We start from the raw sequence: 18,528 nt of genomic DNA, 5'->3' as shown, positions 1-18,528 counted from the left end.
AGCAACTATATATTATAGAGTAGATCATGAGCAAATTACCAGGTCTTTTTGCCTGTGTAGTGTTGTTGTTGTGAAGTGCTATTGAATTGGCACCGACTCATAGCGACCCTATGCACAACAGAACCAAATACTGCCTGACCCTGGACAACCTCACAATTGTTGCCACACTTGAGCCCATTAGTGCTGCCACTTTGCCAATCAATCTCACTGGGAGTCTTCCTCTTTTTCTCTGATCCTCCACCTTACCAAACATGGTATCCTTTTCCAGCAATTGGTCCCTCTGAAAATATGTTCAAAGTATAAGAGATGAAGTTTGGCCATCTTGGCCTCCAAGGAGCACTTCTTCCAACACAGATCTGTTGGTTCTTTTGACAGCCCATGGCACTTTCAATATTCTTCTCCAACACCATCAGTTCTTCTATGGTCTTCCTTATTCACTGTGCGACTTTCACATGCATATGAGGTTATTGAAAATATCATGGCTTGGGTCAGGTGCACCTTAGTCCTCAAGCTGACATCTTTGCTCGTCAACACTTTAAAAAGGTCTTGTGCAGCAGACTTGCCTAATGCAATACGTCATTTGATTTTTTCACTGCTGCTTCCATGAGTTGCTCCTCTGCTATTTATAAGGTTTTCAGTGACTAAATATTTGGAAGTAGTTCATCACTCCTTCTTCCTAGTTTGTCTTCATCTGGAAGTTCACTGAAGCCTGTCTACCATGAGTGACCCTACAGGTATTTAAAATACCAGTGGCATAGCTTCCAGAATCACAGCAACTCACATGGCACCACAGTACGACAAACTGACAACTGAATGGTGGATACAATGGAATGAAAAACCTTTGGGTTTGCAGCAGAGCACTTAACCATTGAGTCATCAGGGTCACTATGAGTTGGAATCAACTCTATGACACACAATATCAACAATTGGAAACAGAAGTCTGCCAGTTATAAATAATCATGATTGGATATATTCCTATTATTTGCCTGTACTCTGCTAAGAGTTTTACAATGATCATTTCATTTTATCCTCACAAAGGCCTGTGAGGTGGTTGATATCATTGTCCTTGTTCTGTAAGTGATAGTCTGAGGCTTCTAGAATGCAAGGGTTCAGCTCAAGGACACACAGATAATAAGCAGGGAAACCTGGATCTAAATTCAGGCAAACTGCTTTCAAAGACTTAGTCACTTGGCTAGAAATTACTTTTTGTGATATTGAAGGAAAGGCAGAGTAAAATGGTAAGGTCTATGTAATAAAAAGGAGTCCTCATGTGGTGCTGTGGGTTAATGCACTGGATTTCAAGTCAGTTTGAACCACAAGGTCAGCATTTGCTCCTTGGAACCCCTGAGCAGGGTAGCTATGAGCCAGAACCAACTTGATGGCACCTAACAACAACAGCAATACTATAATAAAAAGGAGCTCTGGTAGCACAGTGGTTACAAGTTGGACTGCTAATCTCATGGTCAGAAGTTTGAAACTACCAAAGGTTCCACAGGAGAAAGCTGAGGTTTTCTACTCCCATAAAGATTTACACTCTCAAACACCATTTATGGGGTCACTATGAGTTAGAACCGACTCCATGGCACATCACTGACACTATCATGTAATAAAAAACAGTCCTGGTGGGGCTGTAAATTAAGTGTTGGACTGGTAAATGCAAGGTTAACAGTTCAAACCTACCAGTCCCTCCTTGGGAGAAAAATGAGGCTATTTACTTACACACAGCCTTATAGTCTCAGACACCCTGTATAGGGTCACAAAGAGTCTGAGTTCAATTTATGGAAATGGACTTAGTTTTTTGGTTTATGAAAGAACCCTTGAGTAGTGCAGATGGCTAATGCACTTGACTGCTAACCGAAAGGTTGATGGTTCAAGTTCACCCAGAAATGCCTTGCAAGGACCTGACACTCTACCTCTGGAAAATTCACCACTGAAAACCCTATGGGACCACAATTCTGCTCTGACACATGTGGGGGTCGCCATGAGTTGGATTTAACTCACTGGCAAATAAAATTATAGCAATGTAAACAAAACTTTACATAGCAACCGTAAGAGGAGAGATACTATTTTTGGGATATTATTTAATTAATTTTCCTTCCCTATTTATTTTTCTTTTTGACATATTTTGAAATTTTTATAGTGGGAGTTTATCACATTTTTAATGAAAACCATTTTTTTTAAATTATTGAAATAGAGATGACCTTGTTGCCTGAAAACTGAGTCTAGTGTCTATTTGTGATCATCAGAATTGTAGGTATGATTTTGAAGCCTACTGCACCACTCAGATAATTGTTGTCATTTGCACTCTGTTCTTCCAGGGAGTTGGGCTCAAAATATACACATGTGCCTCCTGCACCATTCTGATGACACTAATAGGAAATTTATATCCCCCCTACCTCCCGGCAGAGCACTATGTAACTAGGTCACTTCCTTTTGACAAGGTAAGTAACTATCATGTATTATGAAAAAAAATCATGCTTTCTGATAATTATGAAACACAAATATGTGCTTTTTTGTGCCTGTACATTTTTATACAAAGAGACTTCAAAATTATTATGGAAAAATGGAATGAAAAGACAATGGATTTTTTCCACAAATGTTCTGAAACCCCCTTGTACACTTATAATTATATCATGAGAATTTTTCACCTTTCTATGCAGGAACTGTGAATAAAGAGGATCGTAGAAGAATTGATGCCTTTGAGTTGTGGTGTTGGAGGAGAATACTGAGGGTGCCATGGACTGCCAAAAGAACCAATAGATCTGTTTTGGAAGAAGTGCAGCCAGAGTGCTCCTTGGAGGCCAGGATGGCTAAGCTTCGTCTCTCCTACTTTGGACATGTAGTCCGGAGGAAACAATCGTTGGAGAAGGATGTCATGCTGGGTAGGGTGGAGGGTCAGAGAAAAAGAGGAAGACCTCCAACGAGATGGATCGGCCAGGTGGCATCATTGATGGACTCGGGGGTGGCAGCGGTGGTGAGGTTGGCCCAGGATCGAACATTGTTTCGTTCTGCTGTGCATGGAGTCGCTATGAGTCGGTTCCGACTCAATGGCACCTGACAACAACAACAATGCAGGAACTAGAGTCCAGGTTTAGCATTGTTGGTTAATGTGCTGGACTGCAAAGTCTGCTTGAATCGCAAGGCCAGCAGTTTAAACTCACCAGCTGCTCCTCAGAAACCCTGTTTGGGGTTGCTATGGGTTAGAACTGGACTTTACGGCACCTAACAACAACATTCATGTACTAACTTAGTTAATGAATTTTTTTGCATCCTCTATCTTTCAGTCACTCTATCTTGATATTTTGGGGGCATATACTATGTGCCACGCATAGTGTCAGGTAACTTAAGCATATCAGCACATTTAATCCTCACAAAACTCTAAGAAATGGCAAGATTGCATTGCTTCAGTGAGGATCCTGAAGCTATGAGGTTCTATAATTTGCCCAAGGTCACATAGAAAGTATAGGTGAGAGCTGGGACAAAGACTAGGGTCTGTCTGATCTAAGGACCATACTCCGTTCACTATGCATTCCTGGCTTTTCCTATTTTAAATCCTACAGCTTTTACAAAAAAGCATCATGTGGCTTAGTATTCAAATGTGCGCTACCTTGTGGTGTCCTTGTATGGTTTTATTTATATTCATTATAACTATAGAGCTGTCTAGTTTATACATCACCTTCTACCAAAGAGCGAGAATTAGAGCAACATAGAAGTTTCAAAGCCAGTTGCTTTTGAGTCCATTCCAATTCATAGTGACACCCTGTGAGTCAGAATAGAACTGTGCTCTACTGGATTTTCAATGGCTTGTTTTTGAAAAGTAAATCACTGGCCCTTTCTTCTGAGATAACGCTGGGTAAACAGGAACCACCAATCATTTTTCCAACAGACCAGCGATGAACCATTTCTGACTCCCTACGACTTGATTTTATTCCACTTGGATCAACAATCAATGTCCAGGGAAGAACATTCAAAAATTAAGTGATATTTGCATGTGTAAATCTGTTTAAAAAACCTATTCAAAGTGTTGATGTTAGGTACCATGGAGTTGCTTCTGACTCATGGGGACCCTATGCACAACAGAATGAAATACTGTTAAATCCTGCATCCTACTTAGATTATTGTTACGTTTAAGCCCATTGCTGTTTCTACTGTACTAATCCATCTCGATGGGAATCTTCTTCTTTATTTTTTACTGACCCTGCACTTTACCAAGCATGATGTCCTTCTCCAGGAGCTGGTCCTTCCTATAACATGTCTGAAGTATGAGAGATGAAGTCTTCCCATCCTGGCTTCTAAGGAGCATTCTGACTTGACTTTCTCCAACACAGATTTGTTTGTTCTTCTGGCAGTCCATGGTACTTTCAATATTCTCTTGCAACACCATAACTCAAATGCATCAATTTTTCTACTCTTCCTTATTTATTGTTCAACTTTCACATGCATATGAGGCTATTCAGTATACTGTGTGACTTGGGTCAGGCCCATTTTAGTCCACAAACTGACATCCTAGCTCCAGAACACTGTAAAGAGTTCTTGTGCAACAGATTTGCCTAGTGCAATATGTCATTTGTTTTTTTGAATGCTGCTTCCATGAGTGTTGATCATAGATCCAAGCAAAATGAAGACTTTGACAATTTCAATCTGTTAAACTGTTAAAACATCACTTTGGGAACTATGGTGTATGCCTGGTCCAAGCCATGGTCTTTCCAGTAGCCTCAGATGTATGTAGATTTTGATGGAGAATATTGATCATACCGTGATCTACCAGAAGAACAAGTACATCAGTCTTTTAACTAATACAATCAGAATGCTTCTTAGAAGCAAGGCTTATAAAAACTTCAGTTTGCTTACTTTGGACATCATCTGAAAGACTAATCCATAGAAAAGGACATCATATTTGGTGATGTGGTACATCAGTGAAATTGAAACTAAACTCAACGAGATAGATGAACACAATGGATTCAAACATACTGTTGTCTGGCCCTGTACCAGATGCAGATGGAGCCAGGCAACATTCTGTTCTATTGTGCTCCATGAATCTGAGCTGAGTGGACAGAAATAAAGAACAGCCAAAACATGAGCTTCAAGATCACATTTGGATTTAGATAATGACCCTACTCAATCCTAACTCTATGACCCTGGAGAAGGTACTGAATTTTGTTAAACTCTGTCTTCTTCCTCTAAAAATGGGGAAACTATTGCATCCTTGCAGGGATGTTATGAACAATAAGTAAAGGGATGAATTTAAAGTTTGTCATAGTACAGGCTGGAGAAGTGTTCATTTCTCTTCCTTTCAGAGGGCTGGAGGACTACAGTAAATGTAGCCCAGTGAATTACCCAGATTAAACTAAATTTAAAACCTTTCTCTCTTCTTTTTTAATTCCATTCTTCTTTCAAAAGTAGAAAACACAGGACAAGAATTAGCTGACAATCGGAAAAAAAATGCTCCATCTTTTTGGCAAAGACAGAATTCATGTAATACATCAGAGCCCGGTGGCAGGTTTCATTTTTATATAGCCTGTGAGTGGCACATTTTACTTCTCTTGTTTGCTTTTATCTTGAGGTCAAAGACATGATGCAATACATTATCACAAGTGCCCGCCCTTAATTTTCTGAACATCTGTGCTCTGAGCATATGTTTGCCAAGACAAGTGGATTCATCTTGCTTGTATCTAGTCTCTTATGTGCTGTCTCCTTTGAAGCATAGTACATTTATTTTGACCATTCCTGTCACATAATGACAAATTTAAGGGGAGATCAGAAAATAAAAAAAATAAATAAAAGATCTTTGTTTTCCATCTGGAAAGAAGTCTGAGATGTTTAATAGCAACCTTCTCCTTTAAATCATCATGGTTTAAATGTGTTCAAGAGTCACTAGGCCTGAAGTTAAGTAATTACTACTGGCTTATCTTGAAAAAATTTGGCTCCTAGACAAACACCCATGTGACTTGATTTTTTCATAATAGGCTTAAAATACTAGTGTGTAATTAGTGAGTCTTGAAGATGAATGAATTTATGAATATGCAAACTCTTGAGATAAGCCAAGTGCCCTAGGCAATACCCTGTCCTAATGAGAGACTTTTCAGGGATTTCCTGAAAAGGAATTTTCTTTTAGAACCCCCAAAATAATTATTATTAACAAGTTCCCTTACAACACTATCCAAGTATAATGTTAGAAACCTAGGAGCATCCTTGTTGCTCTCTTCTCCAACACCAAGTCCTATCAGTTTTGCACATTTCTATTATCTGTCAACTTTCAAATGTCAGCCTTATAACTTACGTTATTTTACCATATAATGTATTCCGTGTGAAGTTAATGGTGATTTTTCCCAAACACAAATCTCACTTTATAATGATCTGTTTACTCCTGTGTTCCAGGATTCAGCCTTATGCATGTGAAAGCTGGACAACAAATAAAGAAGACCAGAGAAGAATGTATGCCTTTGAATTATGGTGTTAGCAAATAATATGGAATATACCATGGACTTCTGGTAGAAGTCCTGGTGTGGTACTGTAGGATAAGCACAGGAGAGCTAAGACTGCAGTAAACAGTTCAAATCCACCAGCTGATCCTTTGAAATCCTATACAGGGTAACTATGTGTCTGAAGCCACTCAACGGCACTTACCAACAACAACAGCCAGTATTAGAAGAACTCTGTGTTGGAAGAAGTACAGCCGGAATGCTCCATGGAAATGAGGATAGCAAGACATCTCATTTACTCTGAAAATACATATGGGAGGAACCAGTCCCTGGAGAAGGACATAATGCTTGGTAAAGTTCAGGGTTAGTAACAAAGAAGAATAAATTCAATGAAATGGATTAACACAACAGAAGTAACAATGGACCTCAATGAGCAATGATTGTGAGGATGGGGCAGGACCAGGAAGTAGCTCATTCAGCTGTACATGAGGTCACTGTGAGTGAGAATGATCCCAACAGCCCATAATAGCAACAACTCAGTCATGATTGACAGATGTTCAACAAACAAAAAACAAACCAGTTGATTTTGATCCCAACTCACAGCAACCCATGTGTTTCAGAGTAGAACACTGTTCCATAGAGTTTAATGGCTATAAAAATTTTGAAACACATTACCAGGTCTTTCTTTCAAGGTGCTTTCAGGTAGATTTGAACTTTCAACCTTTTAGTCAGTAGCTGAGTGCTTAACATTAGCACACATTAGCTGTTCATAATCGTTGAATGGCTGAATAAGTGAACTAGAGAATTTGGGGGCAATTTCATTGCCATAGATTACATTGTGTTCCCCCCAAGAAATGTGTCAGCATGGCTAGACCATGATTCTCAGTATTGTATGCTTGTCCTCCATTTTGTGATTTGCCTTCATTTAAGATAGAGACGCTATAAGGAGCTCTGGTAGCATAGTGGTTACAAATTGGGCTGTGAACCGCAAGGCCAGCAGTTCAAAACTACCAGCTGCTCCACAGGAGAAAGATGAGGCTTTCTGCTCCCGTAAAGATTTACAGCCTTGGAAACCCTGTTCAGGGTCACCATGGGTCAGAACTGACTTGACAGCACTTAACAACAACAATAGGGTCGCTATGAATTAGTACCGACTCGATGGCACCTAACAACAACAACAACAACAACAACATGCTGTGGTTATGGTTTCATTTGTGAATGAATTGTTATGTTAATGAAGCAGGATGGAATCTATAAGATTAGGTTCCATCTTGAGTCAGTGTGTTTTGAGATAAAGAGATGGTATAGGTGAGCTCTGGTAGCATAGTGGTTACGAATCGGGCTGCGAACCTTAAGGTCAGCGGTTCGAAACTACCAGCCGCTCCGCGGGAGAAAGATGAGGCTTTCTACTCCCGTAAGGATTTACACCCTCGGAAACCCTGTACAGGGTCGCTATGGGTCGGAACCGACTCGAAAGCACTTAACAACAACAACAACATAGGTGAGCTGACTATCATCAGTAATGTGGAGCCAGGAATGGGCATTCTTTGGAATGTGGGTCCCTGTGTTGAGAACCTTCTAGACCCAGAGGAAGAATGATGCCAAGACACAAGTAGATCTCTAATGAATGCTGAGTCCACAGCTGTTGAAAGGACACATGGACCTTTCTCTAGAGTTGATGGAAAGAGAAAGCCTTGTCCTATAGTCAGTGCCATGAATTCAGACGTCTAGCCTCTTAGACTGGGAAGTAGTAAATTTCTATTTATGAAAGACGTCCACTTGTGGTATTTCTGTTATAGCAGCACTAGATAATTAAGGTATTCATCTTCTTTTTCCTAACTGGAGATGATCATTTTGATGCATACTCTCCAGATAGATTATTATTGGTTGCTCTCAGTTCAGCTCTAACTCATGGTGACCTTATGTCTAACAGAACTTAACACTGTCTGCTTTGGCACTATACTCATGATTATCAGTGTGCTTGAGTCCATTGTTGTGACTGTTTTGTCAATCCAGCTCATTGAGGGATTCCTTCACCTTCCCTGACCCACTACTTTAGCAAACATGATATTCTTCTCCAGCAAACAGTTCCTTCGGAGGGCCTGTATAAAGTGAATCAATACTATGTGGACAACATTTTTTCATACCTATGACTTTTATTTAAAGTGTTCAAGAGCAAAGATGTCTGTCTGACGACTAGGGTGCACCTGGCCCAAGCCAATAACCTCATATGCATGTGAAAGTTGGACCATGAATAAAGAAGACTGTAGAAGAATTCATACATTTGAGTTATGGTTTTGGATGAGAATAGTAAAAGTACCATGGACTTCCAGGAAAACAAGCAAATGTGTGTTGGAAGAAGTACAGCCAGAATACTTCTTAAAAGTCAGGATAGCCATACTTCATGTCTCATGCCTTGGATATATCATTAAGAGGGATCAGTCATTGGAGAAGGATATCATGCTTGGCAAAGTGGAGGGTAGGTGAAAAAGAGGAAGACCCCCAATGAGATGGAATGGCACAGGGGCAGCAGCATTGGGCTCAAGCTTAGCAATGATTGGCACAGGACCAGGAAGTGTATTGTTCTTTTGTGCATAATGTCACTATGAGTCAATACCAACTCAATGGCAACAATTTTTTGAATCAGATTGCTAGGTCTTTCTTCCTGGTATTGTTAAATGCTATTGAGTTGGCTCTGATTCACAGTGACATGGTATAGAGTTTCTGATGAGCAGGTGATGGGTTTAAACTGACTACCCTGATAGATGAGGCTTTCTACTCCCGTAAAGATTTACACCCTCGGAAACCCTGTACAGGGTCGCTATGGGTCGGACCCGACTTGATGGCACTTAACAACAACAACAACCCTGATATCAACAGTCCAGAGTCTATCCCACAGCACCACACCATAAACTTCTATCATTTGAAATATCAGTGGAATAGTTTATAATACCACCATAGCAACATATAAGCCAGTGTACTACTACAAACTGCCAGATTGTTGTTGTTGTTGTTGTTAAGTATCATTAAGTAAGTTCTGACTTATAGCAACCCTGTATAGGGTTTACCAGGAATGGCTAGTGAATTTGAACCACAGACCTTGTGATTCAAACTGCCCTTGCATTATCCCATGGTGCCACACCAGGACTCCAAACTTCCAGATAGTGGTGGTGATGGTGTGCTGGGGAGTCGGTTCCAACTCATAGTGACCCTGTACAGGATTTCTGAGGCTGTAAATCTTTACAGAAGCAGAAAGCCTCATCTTTCTCCCACGGAACAGCTGGTAGTTTCGAATTGCTGACATTTTGGTTCACAGCCTGATTTATAACCACTACACTACCAGAGGTGGTGATAAATGAACTGAGAACCCTAATATTTGTGACACACATGCCTATGAAAAGTAACATGTGCCATCAAGTCTAATTCACTCATTAAACAATTTCTTTTCTAATAGAATAGATCTCTCATAGGGGATTTAATACAAAATAAGACTCTTCCACTGGACTTAATCCTTACTCTGAAAAACTATTACTATACCTGGAAACCTGAGTAGGTTTTGTTGTTGTTTTTGTTGTTTTTATGACCACATCTATTCATAGTCAGTGCCAGTTGGCAATGGCAGCAAAGAAAGATATGTTAAGACAAGTTTCATGCTTTGTTACACCAAGAGTATGTGTAGTGTGTGGGCTCAGGAGAACCACAGAACATGAGACATCAAGTCCAGATATAAACTTGATATATTTTCCTGTCTAACAATTTCACTTTTATGAAAATGGGAAAATATTTGCTCTTTTGAGAGTTTACATCATATTCATCAAACCTTTTTTTTGTGTGTATATTTCTATACAATTTCTTGTTCAATTATTTTATGTATTTTATAAAATAATTTTTTTTAAAAACCAAACAAGCAGTTACTCCTGCACATCAGATTAAGTTCATCCAGCAAAAGCCTAAATTTAATTTTGTTTTTTATAAATATGTAATCCTGCTTAGTTTTAACTTTTACCTCAATTCCTATTTTAGCAGTTCTGGTACATTTGAAAGGATTTCAGCACCATTTTCATTTACCTCTTTGAAGCAAAACTTCTTCAATTTCCTCTTTCACTGACATATATTATATAGATGCCTATATGGAGGTGTGTTTGGAATCTGATTAGTGTTTTCTCACCAAAATTCTGCTATAGTATTATGTGGTTGCTTCAAATATGGTCATTGTACTATGTTCTCATACAATTTGCTTCTCTGAAAGTTCTCAGTTTCTTTTCTTTTCTGAAATTTTCTTGCAAATTCTACCTTTATCTTATGACCATATTTTTCTACACTTTCCACAATACTATCCACTTTGATCCACCACTCGTCTGTCAGTTTGTGATGGCTTGTGTGTTGCTATAATGCTAGAAGCTATGCCACCAGTATTTTAAATGTGTTTTGTATACCAGCAGGATCACACATGCTGGACAGGTTTCAACAAAGCTTCCAGACTAATACAGAATAGTAAACAGAAAGGCAGACATCTTCTGAATTGTTATTGCTGTTGTTAAGTGCCACCAAGTCAGTTTTGACTCATAACGACCCTGTATAGGGTTTCTGAGGAGTGGCTGGTGGGTTTTAACCACTTATCGTGCAGTTCAAACTGACCTTGCAGTTCAGTGCTTATCCAACAGCATCACAAATGGTTAGCTACTGAAAATCCTGTGCATTTCAGGGGAACGTTGTTTGATATAGTACCAGAAGATCGGCCCCTCAGGTTAAGACAGGAGAAGAACTATCTCCTCAAAGAAGAGTTGACCTTGAAGAAGTAATTACTGGTGATGGAAACAAAGTTCTCAGGACCTTCATTTGCTGATGGGGCACAACTCTAAGTGAAAATAATTAGCTGTAAGCATTCATTAATAATTGGAATGTGAAATGTACAAAAATATGGGTTTAGGAAAATTTGAAGCTATCGAAAGTGAAATGGAGCACATAAAGTTCAATATCCTAGGCATTAGTGAACTGAAATGGACTAATATTTAACCATTTTGAAACAAACAACCATAGAATTAATGATGTCAGGAAGGACAAATTGAATAGAAATGGTTTTGCATTCATTTTTCAAAAAGAGCATGTCAAATATCCATGATAGAATACTATCCATACACCTAAAAGGAAGGCCAGTTAATACCACTGTTATTCAAATTTACATGCCAGCAGTCAATCCCAAAGCTGATGAAAATGAAGAATTTTACCAACTTCTTCAGTGTGAAATTGGTCAAACATGCAATCAAAATTACTGGTGATTGGAATTACAAAGTTGAAAGGATGGGTAGGGAGTTGGAAAATATAGCTTTGATATTAGAAACCATACTGAAGAGTGCATGGTAGAATGTTGCAACACAACTGATTTATTAATTGCATAAAAGGTGATTATACACATAGACCTCACCATATGGAATACATAGGAATCAAATTAGCTGCATCTGTAGAAAGACACAGTAAGACAGTTATCTGGCCAACTGATTAGAAGAGATCAATATTTGTGACCATTCCAAAAAAGATGACCCAATGGAATGCAGAAATCGTCATAGAACAATATTGTTAACATTATGCATTTTTAACACAATTCAAAAATGGTTGCTACATTATATTAAAGTGGGGCTGCCAGGAAGGAATTCAAGCTAGATTCGAAATAAGACATGGAATGAGGGATATCATTGCTGATGTCAAATGGAACTTGGTTGAAAGCATAGAATACTAGAAAGATGTTTACTTGTGCTTTATTTACTACGCAAATGCTTTAACTGTGTGGATCATATCAAAGTATGTATAACATGGCAAAGAATGTGCATTATAGAACACTTGATTGTGTTTATGTGTAACCTTTATACAGACCAATGGACAGTCAGTAAAAGAGAAAAAGGGTTACTAATCTGTTTAAAATCAAGAAAGGTTTGTACCAGGTGGTGTCCTTTCATCAAAATTATTCAGTCTGTATACTGAACAAATAATCTGAAAAGCTGGATTTTCTGAAGAAGACTATGTCATCAAGACTAGATGAAGACTCATCAACAGCTGACACAACTTTGTTTGGTGGAAGCAAAGAGGACTTAAAATACTTACTAATGAAAATGCGAGGTAACAATGAATATCAAAGGCCATAGCCTTCAGTTTGGATTGCACTTCAGTGTAAAGAAAATAAAAGTCCTCATAAGTGGTTCAATAAATAACATTATGGCAAAGGGAAAAAATATGGTGATTTGAATACTTTCTTTTTAAAAATTCACATTTTCCTTTATCTCTGAAAGCTTTTCTTGCATTTTTTCTTTGGTAATATTTTCCCCTCTCACCTTGCTGATATTTCTTTCTAGAATTTCTTTCAATCTTCATCCAGGTCCATTGGATTATCTCTCACCTTTTCATCATATTCTCCTTTGTCTATTTGGGTTCTGCTTCTTTTCCATTTGTTTGACTTTATCTTTGGCTGTTTTTTTCCCTTTAATTTTCTTTGTCATGTTGTGAAATCCCAAGAAGTCTTGCTTCTTATCTTTTTCTTTGAAGGCAATGTATCCTTATTTCTGTCTAAATACTAATTTTAATGATCTGTTTCCTGAACGACATAGATTACTTCCCCTAAGGCTTTAGTTCCTAATTGTTTATTTTGGCCTTTCTTCACAACTCTCATTACATGTCACACAGTCACACAATCATTCCTTATCTATTCATATTTAGAAAATAGGTAAAAGCAATACTGGAAGTTCCATGTGAATAAGGACAAGCCCTGTAGAGTAACAGACATTACTTTAACTCACCTCCTTTCTCGCTTACTCAGTGCCCCAAATGAAACCAAGGTAAAAGCTGTCTTTTAAAGGCGTCTATCAGGATTGGACCTTAAGGTCAGTGGTTTGAAACTACCAGCCGCTCCGCGGGAGAAAGATGAGGCTTTCTACTCCCGTAAAGATTTACACCCTCGGAAACCCTGTACAGGGTCGCTATGGGTCAGAACCGACTCGAAGGCACTTAACAATTAATGGGTATATTATGCTTGCTGTTGTTGTTAAGTGACAGCCAGTCAGTTCTAACTCATAACAACCCTATATAGGTTTTCCAAGGAGCAGCTGGTGATCTATGGGTTGCATCTCAACCTAAAGAAAACAAAAATTGCCACAACTGAACCAATAAATACTGTAATAAATGGAGACTATGAAGAAAAGATTAATGTTGTCATGGATTTCATTTTATTTGGAGCTACCATCAATACCTATGGGAGTATCAGCCAAGAAATGAAGCTGCAAAAGACCTCTTTAAAATGTTGAAGAGCAAATATGTCACTTTGAGGACTAAAGTGTGCCTGGCCTAAGCTACAGTATTTTCAAACAACTGAAATACAATCAAAACCTGAACAATGAATAAGGAAGAGTGAAGAAGAATTGATGCATTTTAATAATTGAAGTCCTGGTGTGGAGCTATGGGTTAATGCTCTGGACTTCAAAGTTGGTTTGAACCACAAGGTCAGCAGTTCAAGCTCAACAGCCACTCCTCATAAACCCTATACAGGGTGGCTATAGGTCAGAACCAATTGGATGTCACTTAACAACAACAATAATTGTGTTGGTGAAGAATATTAACTATACCATGAACTGCTAGAAGAATGAATAGATTTGTTTTGGAAGATGTACAACCAGTATGCTAATTAGAAGTGAGAATAGAAAGAATTTGTGTAATTTAATTTATCAAGATGGACCAGAACCTGGAGAAGGGTATCATGCTTGGTAAAATAGAGGGTCATTGAAATAGAGGAATATTGTCAAGGAAATGGATCGAAACAGTGGTTGTAACAATGACCTCAAACATAACAACAGTTGTTAGGATGGTGCAGGGCCAAGCAGTGTTTTGTTCTGCTGTACATAGGGTTGCTATGTAATAACAATGTCAACAGCATTTCCAAATGAGGAAACCCAGGTCTCAAGTCACACAGCAAATAATTGGCAAAGCCAAGTTTAAAACCTATAAGTTTGGGATTCATTGTCTTTATACTTAATTAGTAGTATGCTATACTGACTAGTACACATTGGCTATCTCACTGGATCCTTTCAGCAACTCTCAATGTGGGCATCATTGTTACCACATTAAAAAAGAGAATTTTGATGGCTATGAGGGTTGAATGTTTAACCTAATTCCTCAAAATGCATGACTGGATTCTGACTCCTAAGTTCAGTACTGTGTTTTCTCAAATTGGCCCAACAAATGATCATTTTAACCACTTAAAAATAAAGTCTTCAGAAATTAAATCAATGTTTATTTCAAGCTGGATAACATTTGAACTCAATATTTTGGTTTCAATGATCAAAACAAAACAAAACAAAAAAATCCTGTTACTAATAATCTGTACACACTGTCTTTTTTAATTTGGAAGCTACAATTAAGATCCAAAATATCAATTATGTTGTTTCTCAATAACATAACGGATCAATAACCTTCATTTTGTGTTCTTAATTACTGCATCGGGGTTTCTGCAGAAACATTCTGAACCAGCACTTGCGTATTAATCTCTACACATAGTTCTTGTTCCTCACAATGGAGCAATCAGACCTTGATTAATGTTAGCATTAAACTAACTGCTATCTAATCAGCTGACAAAATGCTGGCTTTGACTCTAGATTTCTGTGGTCTGTTTGTTTCAGCTGCTTCTGATTGGTGTTTGCTATGGGAAGCATAAAGAAATAAGACATACATTATTCATTGAAGTGAATAGAAGGATTTTTGTGATATTCCCTAAAGCTTTGACAGAATGACAGAGCAGTAATTCAAAGCCTAAATGTAACCCTCTTTTGCTGTTTGTTTTTTTTTAAGTATAGGGAATTTAAACCAATCATCCAATAAGTAAAATATCCCTCTAGAATTCTAGCTGATGAAAAATGATACCACCAGCTACCAAATTGCCCATGAAAGGAAACAGGACTGGCCAGTTTCTGTTCCTCTCATATTCCTTAACACTCTTGATCCGGAGATCCTCTTTGTCACCCTCATTAATGATAGTGCTTACCATCTCTTTCTCCATCTTACCATCATACCTTCTTAGTCAACCTTCCATGTTTCCATCTTACTGCTACGCGACTGATATCCACACCAGAGCATTTCTCAATACAGTTTCAGATTATCCATCTCATGTTCAAAATTCTCTCCTGACTCCCCAAAATTTCCCCTAGTTCTGTAGGATTACAGGGTTTAAATGGATACAGGGTCTCCATGATTGTACTTAACAACAGCAACAATGACCCCAGGTTTGCAAGGTTGGTTTGAACCACAAGGTTGATGGTTCAAGTTTGCCAGCCACTCCTCAGAAATCCCATAAAGGGTCGCTATAAGCCAGAACCTACTTGATAGCACTTAACAATAACAGTGGCCCAAGAGGAGTCCTAGTTAGGCACTGTAGGATAAGCACTGGACCACAATGTCAGCAGTTCAAACTCACCAGGCACTCTTTGAAACCTTATACAGAGTTTCTATTAGTCAGTACCCACTTGTCGGCACTTAGAAAAAAGCAGCAGTGGTCCAAGATGTAGCTGAAAAAGTAGTCTCCCACGCTGACTTTAGCAGAACATTTCTGTTTGCATCGGCCACGTACATGGATCACCACAGAAAGGTTCTGTGATTTTGTTGTGCTGTGGTAGCTTGATTCCATTATGATACCACGAGTCCTGGTTTGATACTGTGGCATAGATAAAGCACTGGACTCCTTGGAAACTCTATAGAAGGTCGCTATAAGTTGGAACCAACTCCATGGCACTTAACAACAACAACAATAAATGTTTCAATTATTAGTAGTGTAGTCCATTTGTTGTTGTTGTTAAGTGCCATGGAGTTGGTTCTGACTTATACTGACTCTGCATATGACTTCTGAGGAGCCTCTGGTGAATTTGAACCACTGACCTTTCAGTTCAAACTGACTTTGAAGCCCAGTGTTTAGCCTACAGTACCATACCATGGTAGAGAGGTTTTAGCAGAGCTTTCAGATTATGACAGACTAGGAAAATAGATGTGGCAATCTACTGTAAAACTTGGCCAATGAAAACCTTATAGATTAGAACAGAATACTGTCAACTCAGTTGATTCAGACACATCATCAGTTGGATTAGACACTGGAGGAAAACAGCATGTTTTCTAAAGTCGAGGGACCAATGAGAGCAAGGGAGGCCTTCAGTGAGATGAATTGGCACTGTTGTTGCAACAATAGATTCAGATGCACTGGTGATGGTGAGGATAAACAGGAACCAGAAATGTGTCATTCTATTATCTGTTATTCCAGAAGTCCTGGTGTGGCACCATGGGCTACTGTGTCAGACAGCAAAGACATTTGAACTGCAAGGTTGGTGGTTCAAGTTCACGAGCTGCTCCTTGGAAACCTTATACAGGATTGCTATGGATTGGAACCGACTCAACAGCAGTTAACCACAACAACAATTATCCCTAAGGTCATCATGAGTCCTAGCTGATCTTAAAAGCAGCTAACAAAAAATGAATAATATTTCATTTGGAAAGTTTAAAAAGAAAAGTTTTGTAACTAAAAATGTTTGAAATTTCCTGGTCCACAAGAGGAAACTCACATTTCTTACTATGATGTACATGTTCTAGCCTATGTTCTATGCTGGTATGAAAGGTCTTCAGTGAAGAGGTCCATGCCTTCTAGTCCATCCATGCCATGCTTATTAATTAAGCTCACCAGTTAAAGAATTTTTCATTGTTCCTATGTGCTAATAGTTCAATGAACTATCATTTATGCCAACTCCCTGCCTTGGTAAATTCAATTTCCTTTGCCTGGAACCTCTTGCCTCTATGGATTTTCTAGGAAATTCATATTTGAACATTAAGTCTCAGTTCAAGAAGTCTTTTCTGTGAAGTCTTTCTGGTCCTCTAGCCTAGCATTGTCTAAGAGAACTTTATGAAATCTTAGAAATATTCTAGAATCTGCAGTGTCCAGAACTGTAACAGTAATCACATGACTACTGAGCCCTTAAAGTGTCGCTAATGTGACTAACCACCACTTGTCTATCAGTTTGTTATCCGCTGGAGGCTTGCTTGTTACTGTGATTCTGAAATCTATGCCACCAATATTTTTAATATCAGGAGGCTCACCAATGGTGGAGAGGTTACAGCTGAACTTTCAGACTAAGACAGACTAAGAAGAATGAGAGACAGACTGCTCTGAATGTTTAACCACTGAAAACCATATGAATATCAGTGGAATATTGTCAGATACCACCAGAATATTAACCACTGAAGCATGTTGAAGACCACCAGAATATTGTCAGATAAAATGCCAGAAGATGAGCCTTTAAAATTGGAAGGCATTCAAAATACAACTAAGGAAGAGCTGCCTGCTCAAAACAGAGCTGACCATGATGATTCAAATGGATTAAAGCCTTCAGAATCCTCATTAGTTGATGGGGCACAAGTCAAAATGAAGAGAACCAAATGTAAATATCCATTAATAATATTAATAATCAGAACATAGATGTGTGAAGTATGAATCTAGAAAAATTGGAAATTGTCAAAAATGAAATAGTATGCATAAACATTTATATCCTAGGCATTAGTGAGTTGAAACAGACTGGTACTGGACATTCTGAATCTGATAATCACATGGTTTACTATGCCGGGGATGACGAATTGAAGAGGAAGTGTTGCCATCATATGGATGCGAAAGCTGGACAGTGAATAAGGAAGATCTTAGAAGAATTGATGCCTTTGAGTTGTGGTGTTGGAGGAGAATACTGAAAGTGCTGTGGACTGCCAAAAGAACCAATAGCTCTGTTTTGGAAGAAGTGAAACCAGAGTGCTCCTTGGAGGCCAAGATGGCTAGGCTTCGTCTCTCATACTTTGGACACATTGTCCAGAGAGAACAGTCACTGGAGAAGGATGTCATGCTGGGTAAGGTGGAGGGTCAGAGAAAAAAAGGAAGTCCCCTAAAGAGATGGATCAGCCAGGTGGCATCATTGATGGTGTCAAGTGTGGCGGCGGTAGTGAGGTTGGCCCAGGATCAGACATTGTTTCGTTCTGCTGTGCATGGGGTCACTATGAGTCGGTTCCGACTCGATGGCACCTGACAACAACAACAACAACAACAACA

Source organism: Chrysochloris asiatica, unplaced genomic scaffold, assembly GCF_000296735.1.
Source record: "Chrysochloris asiatica unplaced genomic scaffold, ChrAsi1.0 scaffold00292, whole genome shotgun sequence".
In the NCBI taxonomy this organism is placed as follows: Eukaryota; Metazoa; Chordata; class Mammalia; order Afrosoricida; family Chrysochloridae; genus Chrysochloris; species Chrysochloris asiatica.
The sequence above is the reverse complement of the archived record's forward strand: the minus strand, read 5'-3'. Positions refer to the sequence as shown.